Here is a 21,347-nt window from a genome sequence, read left to right as displayed (position 1 = left end):
CTAGCTGGCTATAATAGTCCATGGGTTCACACTTTCACTTTACTTTCAAAGGTCTTTGATCCCCAAGAGCTTTCAGGGGTACAGCCCCAGTACGGAGGTGACAGATTAGGGTTGATCCCTCCCAAACCATGATACTAGTTGATTCTCCCTTTGATCCACTGCAACCATTTTAGAGATGATGTTAGCTCAGGGTTAGCAGCATACATGTTTATAAAAGCAACAAAGTTAGCATAGTCCTGTAGGAACGATTCCAGGCTTCAAAATACTGACTCTGCCATAGCTCTGTGACCCTGGGGAAACTACTGAACTTCTCCAAATCCTTCATCCTATAAGAACAGACATAAAAGCAAGTTTCTCAAATAATCCCAACACGCTGGTGCAGGGTCTGGTAGGTACTAATTCATCCTCTCATTCAACAAAGGTTCAATGAGCCCCTACAATGTACAGGGTCCCCGGCACACAATGAACAAGGCAGATCCAGTCTCCAACACTGGGACTTACAGACCAGTGGTAACGCATTGGTTTTTTTCATTAACAACAAACATGCATGCCAAAAACACTCCTTAAACTATAAAATGCCTATCCTTCCCTCACTTTCTCTCCTTTTAATTCCACTTCAACCTGCAATTCTGAGAGTGACACCAGCTTTGGAACAATCACAGACTCAGATCAACACATAAAGCCTGTCAGGTATCTGCCATTTTTGCATGATTTCAGGAGACCACTGACATTCTATGAGTTAAATGTCCCTAGGGACTTCCCTGGGGTCCAGTGGCTAAGACTCCGCCTTCCAGCACAGGAGGCTGGGTTCAATCCCTGCCTAGGGAGCTGAGACCCCACATGCCTCACAGTCAAAAAACTGAAACAGAAATTATAAATGATATCGTAACAAATTCAATAAAGACTTTAAAAATGGTCCACATTAAAAAAAAAAAAGTCTTAAAAAAATTAACATTCCTGATTGAGGCTATTCTTAAGGAATCCTACAGCAAGTGCTAACTCATGTTGTGCCAAGGCAAAGTGTGAATCCCTTCCCGGGATCATGATATGCTGCCCTCCAAGATGCCACTTTCCCGTCAGAAATATTTTAAACCAAAGGGATTTGAGAACCGGCAGGTGCAGGAAGGACTCACTGACCTCAGAAGGAGGCCAGGAGGGATCCAACCAAACAGACCTTGCTGTGTTTCCCCAGTAACTACCCTTTGCCCACTCCCTTAGGGCCCATCATGTTTTCCCACGACTTTCCACTCTTCATCAAACTAACTATAAAAACACTCAGGTTTAACCGTTTCTCAGGGTCTTCATTTCCCTACAAAGTCTCTCGTGTCACATAAAACTTACATTAAATAGATTTGTATGCTTTTCTCTTGTTAGTCTGTCTTGCGTCAGGCCAATTTATAGGGCCCCAGCTGGAAAACCTGAGAAGGTAGAAGAAAAAGACATTTTTCCCTCCCCTAGAGAGGCAAGGGTGGTTTGGGAGGGCCAATCGTTTGGCTAGTGAGTAAGCCAAGCTGAGCACTGGCATCTCAACCCACGTTTGTTCTCCTCACTTAACAAATGGTTGTATTTAATCCCTGCAATTGCTCTAAGTCAGTATAACCATATTTATTGACCATGTGTAGAACCTGAAAGTAACTGCACACTGGAGACTTTTTTAGCATTTCAAAACCCACAAGGATCTTGTGCTATCAGCCTCCAATGTTCAGCGGTAAAAGCAGTGGTTCCTGACCTCAGCTGCAATCCAGGTGCTTCAGAAAATACTGATGCCCAGGCCTCGCTTTTGATGAGTTAAATCAGACCATCTGGGAGTGAGGCCCAAACATTAGGATTTTTTAAAGGCTCCTCTGAATCTTTGGGTAGAAGTTGGAAGGTGACAGCCCATGGGCCAAATTTCATTGGAAAACTCTTGAAAATCAGAAGCTCTCCTGTAATTCTCAGATTTTGGCTGCATCCACAGCTGCACTGCCCAACATGGTAGCTGTGAATCACCATGTGGCTCTTTAAATTAATTCAATTAAAACAATTAGGAATTCGATTCTAGCCACACTGCAAGAACTCAAGGGCCACATGTGGCTGCCATATTGGATAACGCAGACACGGGACATTTCCACCGTCACAGAGCTGTTCATAAAAATCCAAGAATCAAGGCCCAAGTTCCAACAATACAACCCTGGTCAGAGGGTCATTTGTCTGCTTCAAACAGGGTGCACGCTCTCTTGTTGGTGGGCTGGCTACATTCATTCATTTACATGCCCTTCCCATCCCTTAGACATCATATGGAAACCCTGCCTAGACATTACCCTGCTAAATAAAACCTGCCCAAGGGCTTGATTAGACAGATTCAAAGTCTTCACCTCTAAAGCCTAACACCATGGGTTGAGTGTTTCCTTTCTCCTTCCCTCCCTCCATCTCCTGGTTTTTGCTAAGCAGGAGGGTTAACCAGTATGACAACAGAGTCTACCTGACAAGTGGCCTTCTGGCTTTTGGAGTTGGCCTCTGCATGCTGAACGTACACTTGTCTTACAAGGTTCCCTGTGCTTTGAGAGACCAGATTCATCCCCCTGTCTACCAGAGAAGATTCAGGAATTCATACTCCAACACCCATAGAAACAGTCCCTTTCTCCTTTGAGAGACAGGTGTTAAGGGACATGAATTCTCTCCCATTCTGGACAGTCAGCCCTTCTGGGCCCGAATCCTTGTCTAATCTGCTTTAGCAGCTCTTTCCAGAAGCTGGCCCTGTCCTCCAACCATGGAACGTGCTCAGACTGTGTTGGCTGAACCAAAGAACCAACTGCCATTTGGTAACAATGGAAAACCTGGATGCAATGCAAAACCCCACATCAGTCAACTTGTAACTCCTCCATATCCGGGCTCAAAAACGAACTTCAGAGAATGCCAACAGACGATTTACAGATTGTGAACATCTCAGAATTACCCACACTTTCACAACAAGGCTTAAGTGAAAGAGCCTGGAAAGCTGTGTAACTCTTCAATGGGCGAAAATTCATACAACACTTTATACCTGGATTTAAGCAGGACTAAACCCAACAGTCATCCTCAAAAAGGGAATTAAAACCTCACACACCCACTAATTCAAGATTTAATTAAAATCTCCTCTAACCACTGCCAAGACATTCTTTACATTTAGTCTTTTATTACCCTCTCCAGAACTTTTCTTTTTTAGGATCTAGGGTTAGCAAAACAGTGAGTCGGGTTTTCCCGATTGCTATTTATACACTAAGCCTGGGAAACACACAGGGAAAATGAAGAGTCCTATGGGAGTTTCAGTTTTCAGTACATAAAGCGTGAAAGACAGAATGGGCCCCTTGGAGGGGGGTTTTGAATGGCAACGTTTTTCCCACTGGCTCAGACTACATCCTAGAACATGGTGCTTCTCCCAAGTAGAACAACTCAGTCCCCAGCTCAGTCATCAGGCATCGAGATAGAGTACCAGGACTCTGTCTCTCTCTCTCTCTATTACAAGACTCAAAGTCAGGCGGTCTGGACCAGGAGGGGAATAAGCCACCTGCAAAAGACCTTCATCCCTCCAGACATCAAACCTGCAGGAGCCTGGGTCACCCAGCTATGGCCTCCGCTCTCAGCTAAAAGTGACAAAGAAGGAAGACTTGTGCAAGGATGTGCTGAGAGAGGAGGCCCTTAGTCCAAGATAAAGGTAGGAAGGAGGATTATAAGAAAAAACAAAGGCTATTTATACGCCAGAACTAGGGCACTTAGCTTCCAGAATCCAATAACATTTCTATTGTATTAATAGTGTGTAATATACCTATTACACTGATAGTATATTATCACAATACTTCTGTTACAGTTATCTCTTTGAAAAGACACCCAGGAACTGACCACCAAAGTACCGAAACTTGACAACCTGTTACATGCCTCAGAGAACAAGAGAACATTCACTGGGGCCAGGCACAGGTTTCTCCCGAATGAATGAAGGGCACGCCCCTCAGCCAAGCAGGAGAAGCTGCAGGAACTCCAATCACCACCCTCACTGCCTTTAACACCCCGCCATGGTGGTGGGATAGTCGCTAAAATGCGTCCAACTCTTTCTGACCCCATGAACTTTAGCCCACCAGGCTCCTCTGTCCATGGAATTCCCCAGGCAAGAATACTGGAGTGGGTTGCCATTTTCTCCTCCAGAGGATCTTCCTGACCCAGGGAATGAATCTATGTCTCCTGCATTAGCAGGCTGATTCTTCACTGCTGAACCACCAGGGAAGCCTCCAATGCCTCGCTATCTGCATTTGCTCTTATCCAGCCCTCCTTCCTATGGGCTTCCCTTGTAGCTCAGTTGGTAAAGAATGTGCCTGCAGTGCAGGAAACCCAGGTTCGATTCCTGGGTTGGGAAGATCCCCTGGAGAAGGAAATGGCAACCCACTCCCAGTATCCTTGCCTGGAAAATCTCATGGACAGAGAAGCCTGGTGGGTTGCAGTCCATGGGGTCGCAAAGAGTCGGCATGACTGAGCAACTAACACTTAACACTTGGCCCTCCTTCCTACAGGAGGAAAGCTAAGCCAAGCCACAAAGACCCTCGAGGCCAGAGTGGTGGTTTCCCTAAACCACAGCAAAGGAGCTCCCGAATCACAGGAAAGCAATCCACGATCTATTCAAGGCCACCTGGGGATGCAGCCACAGAGCACAGAGGAGGAAGGTTGCCCCCACACCCGTGCCCACCCCCCCTGCAGTGAACTCCAAAGGTCAGTGTTAGAAACAAAAGGGAGGATTGTCATGTTCAGCCTCCTCCCAAGTGAAAAGCTGGACTTTGGAATCCTTACAGACTGTCGAGCTCAAAACAACACAGGGAAGTGGTGTCATTCTTTAAAAAAATAAAAAATAAAACAAATGATATACTCAAGTAACTAACCTTCCACGTGGCATCACCAACCCTCTCTCAGTAGAGAGAAGAGCCGGCCCCAAGGCTCCTGCACATGGTTACATTGGAAAAGCTGTTTCAGGCCTGAAAGGGACTCTTCTGCACCATTCCCAGTTGTCACACTGTTGGGGTGTATGTTATTTAAAATATCCACAATGAAAATGTACACATCCTGCATATATTTCATACTGTTTCAATGACAGGCAATCTGACCACTGTTTAAAATCAACACCGCCTATCTAAGAACAACTCTCCATAAAGATTAATTCATACAATCTACACCAAGCACTCAGCACAGTGCCTGGCACGCTCATGTGTCCTGATACACAGGCACAAGTGCAACTGTCAGGCTCTCAGTTGTGTCCAACTCTTTGTGTCCCCATGAACTGTAGCTCGCCAGGCTCGTCTGCCTATGGAATTTTCCAGGCAAGAATGCTGAAGTATTTCAAGAATACTGAAATACTGAAGGGCTGCCATCTCCTTCTCCAGGGGATCTTCCCTAACCGAGGGATCAAATCCCAGTCTCCCACATTGTAGGTGGGTCCTTTACTGTCTGAGTCACCAGGGAAGCCATTGATACATAGGAGCTCTCCTTATTTATAACAGCAGCATCCGAAGGCGACTGTGGACCAGGCATTGAACTCTGCCCTTTACACACAGTCTCAAAGACTCTTCCCCACAACCCTGCATAAGTGCCCTTATCAAGCCAATTTACAGATGAGACAACCAAGGTACACAGAGGTTAAACAACTTGCCAAAGGCCATGTGGCAAAAAAAAAGCAGCCTGTGATTTAATTCAAATCGAAGGTTCTTTGCCAGCGTGCTATGCAATTTCTTAACTCTAACGACAGGGCAGCATACACACCAGGATAATTTACTGTCTTCTCCATTTCACGCTGCAATGATTTTTGTGGTCATTTTCATGTGGAATGAAAGCAGGATGGGGAAGCCATTTATCAACGTATGCCCATCACCGTCAGAGGCCATCAGCAGCCAAGAGCAGCCTCCCTCACGCTGGGCTCAGCCCTACTACATGATAGATTTTACCTGCAGCCTCAATTCTTGCAGGCTAAGAATATACCAGAGAGTAGGCTGGCATGGCCAGTCTTGGCCCCTGTGATGTAGAAGGAAGCAAGTGAGGACATCAGAAACTGTCTCAGTGAGATGGTCAACCAATGGCTAGACGGACACACTCAGGACTGAAGCAATGGAACATGGTGGAGAAAAGCCTGAAGGCTCGGGAATCAGACCCCAGCTCACCTCCTGCAGTGGTAGGAACAGAAGCTGCCCTGTGACTACAGTGAGTCAGCGAAGCCACACAGTGAGGGCTCAGCACTCGGTGCCCACTCGATAGCAATCCCATCTCCTCCAACCCCAACACCTCCATGACCAAACCAAGAGTGAGCTTCAGCTCCTTTGAGGGCGGGCCACAATGTGACCAAAGCTTTGGGTTTCTCAAGCACTGATCATCCCAACAAATGAAATTTTGCACCTGCCAACGGCAGAACACTTAGAGAATGGAAATGATTTTTTGGTTTGCAGCCATGGCCAAAATTTTGAGACCTCAAATGCAATCACAAGGGTAGAAACAGCCGCAATAAAACCAAAACCTTTCATTATGTTTGGTTTTTTTTCCTAGACAAATGAACTATAAGCTATTTTGCATTCTTTTCAGCTTTTTTTTTTTTAGTATCTGATACGATGGCTATTAAAAACAATCTCTAAAAAGTCTTTGTTTGAGCATCAAAATGAAACAGCTGGGATACTGGCATGAGGAAACGTTCAATCTTGTCATTCTGCAAAAGGATTCATATTCATAATTAATGACGCTTTTGTCTATGCCAGAAAGAAAATCTAGAGGCTCAACTATGCTTAAGTAAATTCTACCCAAGCCAACTGCAATACAATTTTATAAATTATAGAGCAACAAAGAAAAACAAGATTTTGTGACTTGTGAGCATAAAGAAAAGGATTAACAACAAGGCAGCCATTCTTCAAGGACAAAATCGGGGTAAAAATATTGATTTCTGAAAGGACGGTTACATTTACTTTCTCCTCCGTGTAGGAAAGAGGAATCCAAAACTTTAGCATCCTAAGACGTGACATCATTACGTGTATTTGAAAGACTCAACACCTCTTTGTTCCCAAGAGCACCAGACGAGCACATCACCAGGTACAGGACCAGTCCCCCATTATAGCCCAAAATGTAAACTGAAAAATAACCAAGACGAGCAGATAAACTACCAATTACCTTTGGTTTTAGAGGCATTTCTATGGCAATATCAGTAGAGAAGAAACCCCTTAAATGAATTTCCTTAAAGATAACTTTTCCTACTTTTCCCATTAAAGAGCCATTGAAGAAATATACAAAGACAAATCAAAGTTAGAATAAAAGCTCATTTCATTCATTCAACAAAGTTTTATTTAGTAATAACCATGTTGTTGTGTAGTCCCTAAGTCACGTCTGATTCTTCTGTGACCCCATGGACTTGTAGCCCATCAGGCTCCTCTATTCATGGGATTTTCCAGTTGCTCAGTCATGTCCGATTCTTTGCGACCCCATGAACTGCAGCACGCCAGGCCTCCCTGTCCATCACCAACTCCCGGAGTTCAAACTCATGCCCATCAAGTCAGTAATGCCATCCAGCCATCTCATCCTCTGTCATCCCCTTCTCCTCCTGCCCCCGATCCCTCCCAGCATCAGGGTCTTTTCCAGTGAGTCAACTCTTCGCAGAGCATCAGTCCTTCCAATGAACACCCAGGACTGATCTCCTTTAGGATGGACTGGTTGGACTTCTTTACAGTCCAAGGGACTCTCAAGAATCTTCTCCAACACCACAGTTCAAAAGCATCAATTCTTTGGTGCTCAGCTTTCTTCACAGTCCAACTCTAGTAAGATGTGGACTGGTCACAAAGTTTTATGCACAACTCAGCATGGTGGTCATTTCCCAGATGAAACCATGCATGGACCATCAAATTTCTAAAATCCTAACTGAGTTATAAATAATTAAAAGCCTAGCTTAAATGAACCAAGCTGTCCGTGACTGCCTTAAGAAAAAGCAGAACCACAGGTCCATTAAGCTGTCAAAGAACACAACCTAAGCGGTCTTGCTCAGTGGTTCTCCACCAGGGTCATTTTGCACCCCAGAGGATATTCAGGAATGGCTACATATTTTTGACTTTAATAACTGAAGGGCTGAGATGCAGTGATGTTGCTGAACAGCCTTCAATGCACAAGTCAGCCCCACACAACAAAAATTTACACAGCCCAAAATGTCTACAGTGATAGATTGAGATTCTAAATTCCCAAGTGATTCCAAAATACAACTGATCTCGGAGATGGAAAGAAGGTGGATTGATGGGTCCCAAGGAGGGGATACACACACACCAGGCTCTGCTGCTGCAGAATTGTGTGGCATTTTAACCAAGGCACTTCAAGTCACCAGCCGGTTTCCCCTGTTTGCAGAATGAGGTTCTTACTACCTTCTTCAATGACATTGAGCAGCTGAAGGGCTAGTGGAGAGCCTCAACAGACAGAGGGCCCTCAGAAGACCCTCAAGGTCAAGGCTGGACTAAGATCTCAGCTGCCTGCAATAGTCAAAGACTCCAAGGTACTTCACTGTTTCTAAACAGAACGCACTCCTGATATTTGCTTTATACAAACACATTTGGAAGAACAAACACCAGAGCACAAAGGCATCCACCTAACAAGGTTGGAGGCAATTTTATTATCCTTCAATCTCTGGAAACAGGAGTTGGTTGACAGGCAGTGGGAGCCTGGCGCCGGGGATCGCTGTGTCTCCTGCACAGACATGCTGTAAGCCCACCTGTGGCCGCTGACTGGCAGGACCGCCACCACCCCTGGGAGGTCAGGGGGTGTGTTTACATGGCTCATTATGTCCTCCGGTTCCAGTATAAGCGACACATCTTGCTTTAAATCATATTATCCGAATGAAGTACTACTCTCTCGTAATCAGCATCCCCTTTCAACAAGCACAGATGGCTCTCACATGCTTAAATGGCAAATCGAGGGGTGAAAATTCGGACGAGCTCTCCAGGCGCTCGGATCTGGTTCTCCAGGCGGGTTCTGAGAGAGAGGAGGATGAAGCAGGCACACGCCAAGAGCTGAAGAGCTTTTGTCTGCTGTCAAGCCCCCTGGACAAACTAAATGGGCTCAACCAGAGTCAGTGGGAATAAACCCGAGTCAGCCTTACACGCCCCAGAGAGAAGCCTGCAGGTCAGCAACACAGGAAGAAGGTCTCCCTTTCACTATCTCCTCCACAGTCTCTTTGTATTTTATCAGGTACCTTTGGCCATATTCAGGGAACGGTACTGCCCCACTATAGATCACATTAAGAGGGTACATTTTAAAGATCTCATTCTGCCTTAGCTAAAACAGTATTTTCTTTTTTATTTGTAATCACTCAGCTTTCCCCCTCCCCTAATTTCAAAGGTGGTGGGGAGTGGGGAAGAAGCAGCATTGCGGCTGACGGTGAGATGCACTCAAATGCAGCTCTGAAGGCAAGCACCACCCAGCGGCTCCAAATTGGTTTCCATGGTAACCAGGGTCCCTGGGCCCTGGCGCTCACAGCAGGAAATGCTGCAGATTTCCAAAGCAGTATCTTTTCACTAGACATAAGACGTCCCATGGTGATTTTAAACATTTGGGAATCGAAAAACACTCCGTGTGTGTGTGTGTGTGTCTGTGTGTGGACTGTACGTGTGTGTACGCGTGTAGGTGCGCACGTGCACATAGAAAGATACAGTCACAAAACTAAGACAATGTAGATGAAAGAAGCCGAGCTATTATTACAGATAAATATGCTTCTGTCAAACATAACAAATTATTAAAACACAAGAAAACAGGCTGTTACACACTTACACACACATACGAGTTTAAAGGAAAACAAAATCATCTTTAATAGAAAAAGAACTGCAATGGAAGTGGAAAACTGCTTTGGAAAACCAGATGACCAAGGATTCCACATAAAGAAGCCAACAAAAATCTTGACTAATGATAACCAACTGAGAGCCCAGGACAGAGCTTTTTCCCATAGCTCATGATCTTTCCTACTTGAATGGTCTCAACAGGCGAAATTAACAAGTGGGCCAGGAGGCTTTCAGGGAAAACATGGGACAGAAGGCCCTGCTCTAGAGTGAGAATCCCACTGTCCCTCCGTGAGCTGAGCAGCCTCAGGCAAATTACTTCAGCTCACAGCCTGCCCTGTGAAAACGAAAAGGTTGCACTAGATACTAAATGGTCTAGAACAGACCTCTCCACCTTCTAAAAATAAAAGACCAAAGCCTTATGTTAAACAAGGCAACAGACCCCAGGTAACTGCCATGTCAGGCCACAGATATGTTTCCAAAAGTAGTGTATAAAAATCAAATTTCTTTAAGATGTACCAGGAGAATTCACTGTCAGATTCCCAGTGACAGAAGACCTTTTGAATATTCTTTCTCTCTTCTCTGAGCTATTTTCCAACACCAGATCTTTCCTCCTGCAAAGCACACGAAAACAGCTAAGGTGAAAATTTTAGTTCATAGCAGCTTTCACATTTCGTGCATGTTTTCAGGCTGGGGCTTTATCAGAGCAGAGGGGAGGCAGCTACACAATCAGGCAAAATAGACTCAGCCTAGAAAAACACTAGTTTGACAAGTGCAAGGGTCTTCCAATGCACATTTACACTCCAAATGGTTATTTTTACAACAGGCAGAACAAACCAAGTTCACAACTCTATGGCAAACAATCTTCCACAAGCATTGTTTAAAAAAACAAAAAATGCCTCATGTGTATGAATTGAAATAACTGCACTTTTTCATGAATGGTAATTTATGTTTTACCAAACATGACTGTGTGTGTGGTTAGCAGGATGGGGTGAAGGGGCATTAGTTATTTTAAGCCAAAATGAAAAGGAAAGGGAAAGAGCTAGGGTGGGGAGGAGGGTGGGAGAGTCCCCACTGCCCCAGGCAGACGGCCCTGCAAGCAGCTGGAAGGATGGAGCTGCTGAGTAAACCACTTCATTATGCAAACTGCCTAACGACACAAACAGCCCCGCACACAGACCAACTCAGTCACCCATAAAAACACACATCCCCAGCACGCTCGGACCTTCCTCCTGACTGCGGCCGTGTAATTCACCAGCGTTTATTAGGGCTGCTGGGGTTAAACGGCACAGTACGCATCATAATTCAAGCATCGCCAGGGAAAAGAGGAAACACTACTGACTTCAGGCAGAGCAAATGCTTCTCTTGGTTACTGGGAGGATTAGCCTTAAACGGACACTCGGCCATGGGTGTGGGATTCTTCCATCCCGAGCTCTCCCTGATAGAGGATTTTAGGATTCTGGGGACATCCTGCCCTGGACAACGTGGGAGTCAGGTTAGTGCCCTTCTGGTGAGCACACAATAACTGTTCGAGTGTCATTTTGAGAAGACGCAGTGAAAAGTCAAATCCCACCTAGGCGGGACACAAGGAACCACAAGGAAAGAGCCCATCTCTGGCAACTGTTGCTACCCAACCAAAGATCAACAATAATAACCACTTGTAGAGTGGAGACCAGTGCTGCTGTCAGGGATCAGTTTTAACGTCAAGATCAGTGAGGACGGAGAGGAGGGATTTTCATTTCAGCAGTAGTGATGTCAGTTCACTATTCCAAACTTCGTGAAATACACAAATTGGCCCATCAGATACATAAAGTCCCCATCTCCCAACTCCTTCGACCCAAAAAATAAGGGGGAACAGAAAATAAAATTTTCTTTTAGAAATTTATTAAATAAAAATACTTAGTAAATGTGTGTGTTCCTTTGTTATTTCTAGTCCTTACCTATAGTGTGATCTGTAAAAGAAAAAAATGTTTAAAATACACGTGCCACCTTACTGTGCTAGACTCAACACCAAGTCTATCATATAAAACAAACCAAAAAATAACTTTAAGAAAATGGAAAATGGTTAAGACAAACTTGATATTCATAGTGCCATTAAAAAAAAAACAAACTTGTTTTATCCTAAACAGAATATGCAGGATTAAAGGTATTGTGCTAAACAGTTAAAATACTCAAGGTCTATCAAAGTAGACTTGCCTGCAATGCAGGAGACCTAGGTTAGATTCCTGGGTGGGAAATATCACTTGGAGAAGGAAATGGAAACCCACTCCAGTATTCTTGCCTGGAGAATCCTGTGGACAGAGAAGCCTGGCAGGCTGCAGTCCATGGGGTTGCAAGAGTTGGATATGACTTAGTGACTAAATCACCATCAGAGTAATAAAACACCAAAATAATGAAACTCAAAGCAAAATGTACATTTATCAACTCATTTTAAAAGGCATTAAACCTTTTTATGTCACCACTTACTAGGTCAATGATAGCTCCTTGAAACTGTATTTACATAATAGGCATACAGTTTTAGCTAGGTTATTATTAGAAACAGCAATAATCTACAAAAGTTTTTTCACACTTCATATGATTGAAACTCATAGGTATTCAGTATAAACATAGATGTACATATACATACTCAAATTTGGAGTGGCTTGGGGGCTTTAAGGAAATTAATGAGGCTGCTCAGTCTCATTGTTTAGTCGCTCAGTCGTGTCAAACTCTTTTTCGACCCTATGAACTGTAGCCCTTCAGGCTCCTCTGTCCAAGGGATTTCCCAGGCAAGAATACTGGAGTGGGTTGCCATTTCCTTCTCCAGGGGAACTTCCCAACCCAGCGATCAAACCCACATCTCTTGCATCTCCTTCATTGGCAGGCGAGCCACCAGGGAAGCTCTGTTAATGAGGCTACACTAAAGCTATTCCAGGTTTTGGTCCCCACCCCCCACCCCGAGCCCTCAGCAAAGTCGTAAGCATATCAAGGATGAGCCCTGCATAGAAACCAGTCGTCCTGGAACACAGAATTTGTGTCTCTGTCATTTTAGGCAAGAAACTGCTAAGACCAATCTAATGCTTTAATTCTTTCAACTAACAACATACACACACACACCTATGTGTGTGTGTGTGTGTATATATATATATATGTTATATACACAGGTTGTTATATGTTATAGATATTGGTTGTACAGATACTGTGTGTATAGACAGACACAAACGCACACATCCTCACTAAAAGGATTACAGCTATAAAGCCCAATTAATAAAAGACTGTTTGATACAACCCAGCATTAAAATTGTTCTCTGCATCACGGTTAAGAACAAAGAGTGAATACATAACAGTGAGGTGGACACTCAGTCTTGGCTGCCCCTGAATCCACTTATTATTCAACACTAGGTAACTTTTTGATGAGTCTACAGAGTCTGTTAATATGGATTCATTTTGCCAAGTTATTTCAAATAAAGGAGATATACCAACAGCAATCACCCTCCTCAAGTTCATGAAAATTACTTAAATGCCCTTGGAAGGAGGCAACAAGCAAAAAGGCTGACCTAATGTCTTAAAAGCTTAGACTTCATCACAAAATAGTTTTGTCAAGCTTGTCCCTTTTTTCTGCTCCCATAAAGAGCCTTTTTGGACACATTCCTCCTAATCAGCTCCCTTCCTCATAAAATGTTAATTTCACAGATGTGTGTATGTTTGCATATGTACTGTATGCATATCTGTACCTGATATATAAAAAGGGTAAGACCGCCTTCCCTTCTTAAGAACCAATTACCCCCTGCCCCTTTGGAACGATATCTTATCCATCGTGAATCCATGAAACAGATGAAACAGACATGCTATAAAAACAAGTGGGAAGCACTCACTGTTGGGAATTATTATTGCTTACATGCCTGTCTAAATTCCTCTACCACCCACTGACCCAATGCCTCAGAAACAGAACCTCTTTGCATTCTTTACCAGGTACCTAGTAAACTCTCAATATAGCAGATATAAAACAGAATAAATCAGGTGACTCATAAACTAGTACATTTACTGTTAAAAGCAAAATAAGCCTTTCTTTGTAGCCATTGTTATACCCCTTACATCCATGCTGTGTTATGTGGTAGCTACTAGGTATATGCGGATATTTAAAACTAAAATTTAAAAATCAGACATTCAGTTCTTCAATTATACTAACCATGTTTCAAGTACTTGATGACCTCAGGTGGCTGCTGGTTATCATACTAGACAGTGAAAATGTGTAACACTGTCATCACCATAGAAAATTCTATCACAGAGAACGGCCCTGGCCCAGCCTAAGAGCTCCAGGAGGCCAGGACCACATTGGGGTCACTCACCACAGCGCACGCAGGACACGTCAAGTTCTGGCATAAAGCAACACAATTAAAAAGAGACAAACAAGAAATTGTCTTGGTCTTGCCAATTTCCCACTTTAATCAACTACAAATATTCTTATTTTTCATAGCTTTGTTCTTACACCCCACACCCACCTAGAAAACAGCAATGAGAATTTCAAAATGTAACTACCAGCAGAGCAAAATTGGCTTCAGGCTTCCTCGGAATAATTCATGTGAATCAAAATCAAGAGGTCAAATTCAAAACCTCGAAAATGAAAGGCAGTAGAGTTTCTAGGTCACTGTCAATACCATCTGCTCAGATTCATGTTCTAAAATGTCAGAGAATAGAGCTGCTGGTCCATCCACTCTGTAAGCAAGATACAAAGTACTTCACTTTATCAGTTTTTATTTAACAAATCAGCAACAGCTTCCTGGGCATCTATAATGTGCCAAGGTTCCAGAATATTAGAGCTTGGCATTAATTTTACTTAGAGCCTGTGTAGGGTTGTCAAGGTGGCCCTGTGAGAACCATATCCAGAGTCTGAGTAAAATTCACACCAGCCAGTTTTCCGTAATACTTTGAGGCTCCTGATGCTTTCTGCAAGGTTCCTTTTGCTCCCCAGTACTTCTAAAGCCTCAACTGGAATAAGATCATCAGAAAAATGAATACACTATCCTTGAATGTTTCAAAACCATAAACTTGGCTTTTAAAAAAAATTACAACAGAGCTGTTTCCTTAAATACTCATAAGGGCTCTCCTCTTTTAAGAATAGTTAAGGACAATAACCAAAAATGATTAAGGAACCTGAACTGGCCTATCTGAGTATAAAACCATTTTAGCGATCAACAGCCAGATCTAGAGATCAGTAGATTGCAGTTTTATGCCTTTTTCTTTTTAATTAAGTGAATGAAACTGTCCAGGTTTCTTTAAGGTCATCTTCAAAGAATGTGCAGCTCCAGGCCTGTGAAAAAGTTTTTTTATGACCTATTTTGGGGCTTCCCCGTTGGCTCAGCAGGTAAAGAATCCTCCTGCAATGCGGGAGACACAGGAGATGCAGGTTTGATCGCTTGGTCGGGAAGGACGATCCCCTGGAGAAGGAAATGGCAACTCACTCCAGCATTCTTGCCTGGAAAATCCCCTGGATAGAGGAACCTAGTGGAGTACAGTACATGGGGTTGCAAAGAGCTGGACAAGACTGAGCAGGCACAAGCACAATGACCTTTTTTATTGTTATTTTTTCAGTTTGTGGCTGAGCAGCTTCCTAGGTAGAAATCCTGCCTTAATTACATGAAAGAGAGTTCAGGTCTGAAACACTGAAGTCAATCCAGAAGTTAAGGGTCAATGAAGTCTCAGTTAAACAACCTCGTTAAAATAAAACTTGTGGGCAAACGAAACCAAGTATGGCTGCCTCTTGGAAATAGCTTGCTGGCACCTCCTTCCCAAAAAGGAAGATTTCCCCTTCTTTTCCAACTCTAGCCAAGAGCAGACAGCTGCCATCCATCCACCCGCCCACTTCCTGTAACCCCCATCACAGATGTGCTGGGCCCTCTTGGGCAACAGTGAATTATGAAGTCACATAATCCAGAGACTCAACCACTGAGAGGGGTCCCAAGATCTGAATTCTGAACTCCCAAGTGGAATCTGGCCAAAGACCCCATGTTACCAGGCTCCTGCCTCCAGAGATGACAGCCTTCCTCACCCAGATCCACCAAGGACTGCGTGCAATGTGGTCTGCACCTTCCTAAATGCCAGATACTTATTAGCACTTGGGTACCTGAGTTCCTCAGAGAGCAGTAGGACCCAGGCCCTGCCCTGGAGGTGGCTGATCTAGCGGGGAAGATGGTGACCACACAAGGAGGCAGGGGAGTGAGACCCCATTTACTCTGGGGACGGAGGAAGGGGGTGGTGAGGGCAAGCGTTTCACAGGTAACCTGACTCTTAAACTGGCTCTAGGAAGATAACCCAAAGATCCTCAAGCATCTAAAGGGGGTGGAGAGGGGGTGGGCTGGGAAGGGCACCCTGGGTCTGGAATGCACAAGTGCAAGAAGAAAGGGATCAACAGTTTAAAGGGATTCAGGGAGCCAAGGGCATTTTTTGTGGGTGGAACTGCCGGCCGTGGGCAGAGATGTCACTGGGCAGGTGGGTGACAGCAAGATGGCGAGAGGCCTTATTCTTCTGGGAAGCCTTTAAAAAATCTAAGCTCCACTCAATTCATCAAGAACCACAGGTATAAGGCAGGACTCTGAAATCTGTACTTTTTTTTTAACTTTTTATTTTACATTGGAGTACAGCTGATTAACAACTTTGTGATAGTTTCAGGTGGACAGCCAAACAACTGAGCCAGACATGTACACGTATCCTTCAAAATCTGTAGTTTAAAACAAGCTTCCCAAGTAATTAAGATCCATCAGTGACGTAAGGAAAGCATATCATTTATCAAACTCTAAAGTAAGGGCTTCCCTGGTGACTCAGATGGTAAATAATCCGCCTGCAAGGCAGGAGGCACCGGTTTGATCCCTGGGTTGGGAAGATCTCGTGGAGAAGGGAATGGCAACCCACTCTAGTATTCTTGCCTGGGAAATCCCACGGACAGAGGAGCCTGGCGGGCTACAGCCCATGGGTCACAAAGAGTGAGAGACGACTGAGTGACTAAGCACATACTAAAAAACATCACGTATTTTTATGAACAACACTGCTCTATTCAGTTTGAGTCCTGGAGACTGTCTTCATCAGTTCACAGAACGTCAGCAATCCGGGCTCACTGATTAAAGTCCACCTCGACTGTCTGGACCTCACTGGGTGTCCTGAAAGCTCCAGCTTCCATCTGCCCTCCTCACGCACACCCTGAGGGTCTCTTCTAAACGTATTTCTCACCTAACCTGCTCACTCTTTATCCTCCGCTTGCCCCTGCTTCCTTTGTCTCCCAAGCAAAAATCAGAAACTGTAAAGATAATACAGAAAAAGAAAATTTAGACTGTCCAACTTAATTTGTATTTTAAGATTTAATAGGGCCAAAGAGAGATTTTAAATTATAGAGTATTAGAGCCAAAAAAAGATTACTTGCAACTATCTAAGGCTCTACTAGATCCTGGGAAAACCCCTTTTACAAATGGGGAAATCAAAGCCTGAAGAAGTGAAACAAAATTACTCAGGGTTACAGAGCTGGCCAAGCAGAAGACAAACACAGCATCCAACCTCTGACCTAGTCGTCACTTCAAGGTGCTACGTAGATTGGTTTCTTTTCAATGCAATCAGGATTAATAAATTTAAAAGCAAACTTAAGGGACTTTGTTGATGATCCACAGGTTAGGACTCCACACTTTCACTGCCAAGGATGTGGGTTCGAGCCCTGGTCAGGAAACTAAGATTCCCACAAGCCATGCAGCCAAAAAAAAAAAAAAGCAAACTTAAGTTTATACTAAACCCAGCAGCTTCTTACATAAAGCATCATAATTTAGTTGTTAAAATCCGGACTCTGGGCCAGGCTCCAGTCTCCCCACTTCCAAGCTATATAACCTTGGTTGGTTTAGATAAGCTCTCTTCACCCAGACTTCATCATCTAGAATGAAGATCACAAGCACTGATCTCAGAGAGCTGTTCTGAGAATAAAAAGACTCACTGCATGTAAAGCACGTGGGACAGAGCCTGGCCTGTGTTACGTATTCTACAAAGGTGATTAGAGACCATCTAGTCGGCCGGGATCCATTTCCTTCCTTCTTAGAATCTTAAACTCCTCACTCTGGGTCTGGTGCATCGTCATCTCAACATCCCAGAGATGGCTGTTCAAAGCTATAAAGCGATTACAGAAGCAGACAGAGGCAGCCAGAAATGAGAGTCACACAGCAGTATGCTCTCCAAAGGCCCTTGCTGACACCAGCAAATGATGCAGCGGCCACGAAGGCCAGTGCTGACTAAGACGGAGCATCTCATCGCAACGTGCCCCTGCCTTGCAGTGAAAGGGGGGTAAGGCCTGGCGGGCACCGGGCTGCACGCTTACGGATGGAGGAACACTGCTCCCCAGACCGACCACCAAGGACTGCGAAGCCTCCCCGCACCTTTGTGCTTTCTCTTAAGTAACTCAGACAACTGTGCCCCAGTCAGTTCAAACCACTCCCATGACAGCCCATGTGCTCATCCATCACGGCCACAAGGAAAATGGAGACCCTGCTTCACAAAGTCAGGCATTCTTTGTACACCAAATGCCAAGACACTAATTCTTTGTGGCCAGTAACACGCAAACAGGTGTACTTTCATACTGAGCACAAGCTGTATATTCATTCCAGAATGCAAAGATCAACAAAATACTGAACTGTATGTATTACGGTGTTAACTCTTAAATTCCATTATAGTTTAATTATTAACCTAAACATACACATTACAGTAGCAGCTTATACTCTTAAAAAAAAATAAACAAAACAGCTCGAATTTATTTCCACATTCATAACTACTTAACAATAGTTACAGGACTAGATTGACTTTGCTGTCATAATGACTAGCGTTTAAAAGATTTTTCTAAATAAGTTATTTTCACAGCCAGTACAAAATATTTGCTAAAAAGGACAAAAAACCTTTCAGAGCCATTTCCTCTGGGAAACAATATGGAATGCTAATATTTTGGAAACCAGAGACCCGCTAGTTTGAGATTCTGGATGCCTGTCCAAAAGAGACACACATAAGAATAACTGTTACTCCCTTCTCTTACTTAAAACAAGGGCTCGAAAAACATTACATCAATAGGCACTAAGCAGGCTTCTCTGGCGGTCGAGTGGTTAAGAATCTGCCTGCCAACGTAGGGGACATGGGTTCGATCCCTGGTCTGGGACGATCCCACATACCACAGGGCAATGAAACCCCTACTGAGTCTGTGCCCACTAGAGCCCACGTTCTGTAACAAGAGAAGCCACTGGAATGAGAATCCTGAGCACCACAACTAGAGATAGCCCGCATGCAGCAACAAAGACCCAGCGCATCCAAAAATAAACGAACTAAGCAAGAGACTGGACTTTCCAGAGTGTGTAGATATCAAACTGCAAACTGTATTAGAGCTGCAGCCTGTAATGACTGTGAGCCAAAATATATTCGCTGCTGACCAAAACAGCTTGACGCATTTTTTAACAGATTCTTCATTTCCCTGGAGATGCATACAACCGTTAAAAAGAGATTACCCATAGATCTCTAGAAGCATGTACACGTGGGTATTAACTGCAGTGTAGTGTGTAACAGTGAATAAGTGGAGATAATCTAAATATCCCCAAAAAAAAGAATGATTAAACTGTGCTATACCCACACAAGAAATTCCATTTGGTGGCTAGAAAGAATGAGGTAGATTCTCTAGGCACTGACATAGAAAGATAATTATAATATACTGGGAACCAAAAGCATGGGAACAATGTTTCTCATGGGCCACCTTTTGAAAAAGATCTTAAAATATATTTTATTATATATATCAATTTACATGTTGTTCTATGATTAATTTTTCCTGCTATATATGTTTAAGAATGCAAAAAAAGTCTATAAATGACACTAAACCCCATCTCTGCAGAGGGTACTCGGAGGGTAGACTTTATATACTTTGTTACATAACTTTTTAAACTAAGGCGCATGTTCTGCATTTTGCACTTGTTAAGCAATTGTTAAGTAAAAAATTAACTTAATAAAACTAATTTGACATTTAATTGAACATCAGATGTGCCTTCAAGTTTCTCTCTTATTGCCATAAAATACACCTTTCTTCGTGTCAACCATACATTTTTTCGGTCATGTGAGTTCTCACACTCCTACATTTAATAGAAAGTTATTTCTTTCAAATGCATATAGATTCTAGACATCTCGAGATGTCAAGTACTGTGGTATCGCTAAAAAATGACCTGAAATCAGATGGTTTAAAAATAGATCCAAGTAGGGATCTTGTTCACTGCAACATTATTCGTCCTCTGTCAAAGACATCGCTTCCAAACTCCTTTACCTCCACCAGCACCACAGAGAGGTTAGTCTGGTTTCTTTTCCCACAAACAATGGTTTTTCCTCCCTTCAACCATGAGAATTTGCAGGCCCTTCAGTTTCCCACCAAGAACCCTTCTCAGCAGCAACTTCTGCAAAAACCCAGGTTCCTGTTGCAGGAAATTATGGACAATCAGAGAATACCTTTTATTCCATCCTCTAGGTTCCACTGAGTAATTAAACACTAAAACTTAAACTTATGAATCACAGAGCCTCAAAAATGCAGCGCCAGATACTTAGGTTCTTATAAAATAATAGAGCAACTCTTTAAGAAAGACACACTGTGATGGTCATTGTAGAAAGACATCCTCATGACTGGTGAGTCCAGTCCCAAATGCTGCTGCAAAGAAAATATGATAAAACAGACCCAATAGCACTAACAGCAGTGAACACTGGCCTGAATATCACATTCCTCTTTATACTTGTATATTCTAAAGATTTCATAACAAACACACATTGGTATGTAGAAAGTTTTTTTAAGGTTCTTAAAAAGATACTGGTTAAGACCCTGGTCAAGCTGACAAACCAACCCTCTGGGTCTCCAACACATTCTCCCAGGGCACCTTTGAAAACTCCACTGGCATCTTGGAAATGAGGAGAAACATTACCTCTCCTGGGAGAACTTCGACTCCCTGAGCTGAGCTAACTGCTCACTTTTCCATATTCCCTGAGCACTCTGTCCTACCACTATTACCACACCAAACATGTTATTTCTACACTGAGATTCTTGATTTGCAGGTAGCATTCCAAGCCCCTCCAGGATGCAGAACATGCTGATTGTTGTGGTCCCAAGATAGTGCCTGAAATATCAGTAGTTTTCAAGCATCTTGAATGAGAAGAGTCCTCATTGCAAATTTATTTCAATATTTAATTAAGCACCTATGATAAATAAGGATGTACTGAAGTCCGCTAGAGGTACATACCCATTGTGGGCTTCATAGGTTAACTGTTGGGAGCAAATCCACCCAACACTGGCCCCCGACACCCATATTTTCCAATGTTACCACGATGATAACAAGAACAGACCTGTAGCTGTTAGTGTACAAGGAGACCCAGAAAGAAGGCAAAAAAAAAAAAAAAAAAAGCAGCAGAAGAGATTCTCTGTCTCGGAATGAAATGGGAAGCACCCCGCTTTGAACGGGGGTCTCTAGGTTATGGGTAATGTCACACTTCTAACGATGGTGCTGGGTACAGAAAGATTTACTTGCTTCTCTACAGACCTTTCACAGGTTATAAATA

The 21,347-nt window shown here is 43.5% G+C and overlaps 1 protein-coding gene across 1 annotated transcript in view; it reads right to left on the bottom strand.

Moving 5' to 3' along the window:
- MTSS1 (metastasis suppressor 1) overlaps nucleotides 1-21,347 on the bottom strand; it is a 160,848-nt gene that overhangs the window by 110,822 nt on the left and 28,679 nt on the right. The gene's annotated exons all lie outside the window — the stretch shown is intronic.

This window comes from Bison bison, unplaced genomic scaffold (assembly GCF_000754665.1).
Source record: "Bison bison bison isolate TAMUID 2011002044 unplaced genomic scaffold, Bison_UMD1.0 scf7180017864108, whole genome shotgun sequence".
Taxonomy (NCBI): domain Eukaryota; kingdom Metazoa; phylum Chordata; class Mammalia; order Artiodactyla; family Bovidae; genus Bison; species Bison bison.
The sequence above is the reverse complement of the archived record's forward strand: the minus strand, read 5'-3'. Positions and strand labels throughout refer to the sequence as shown.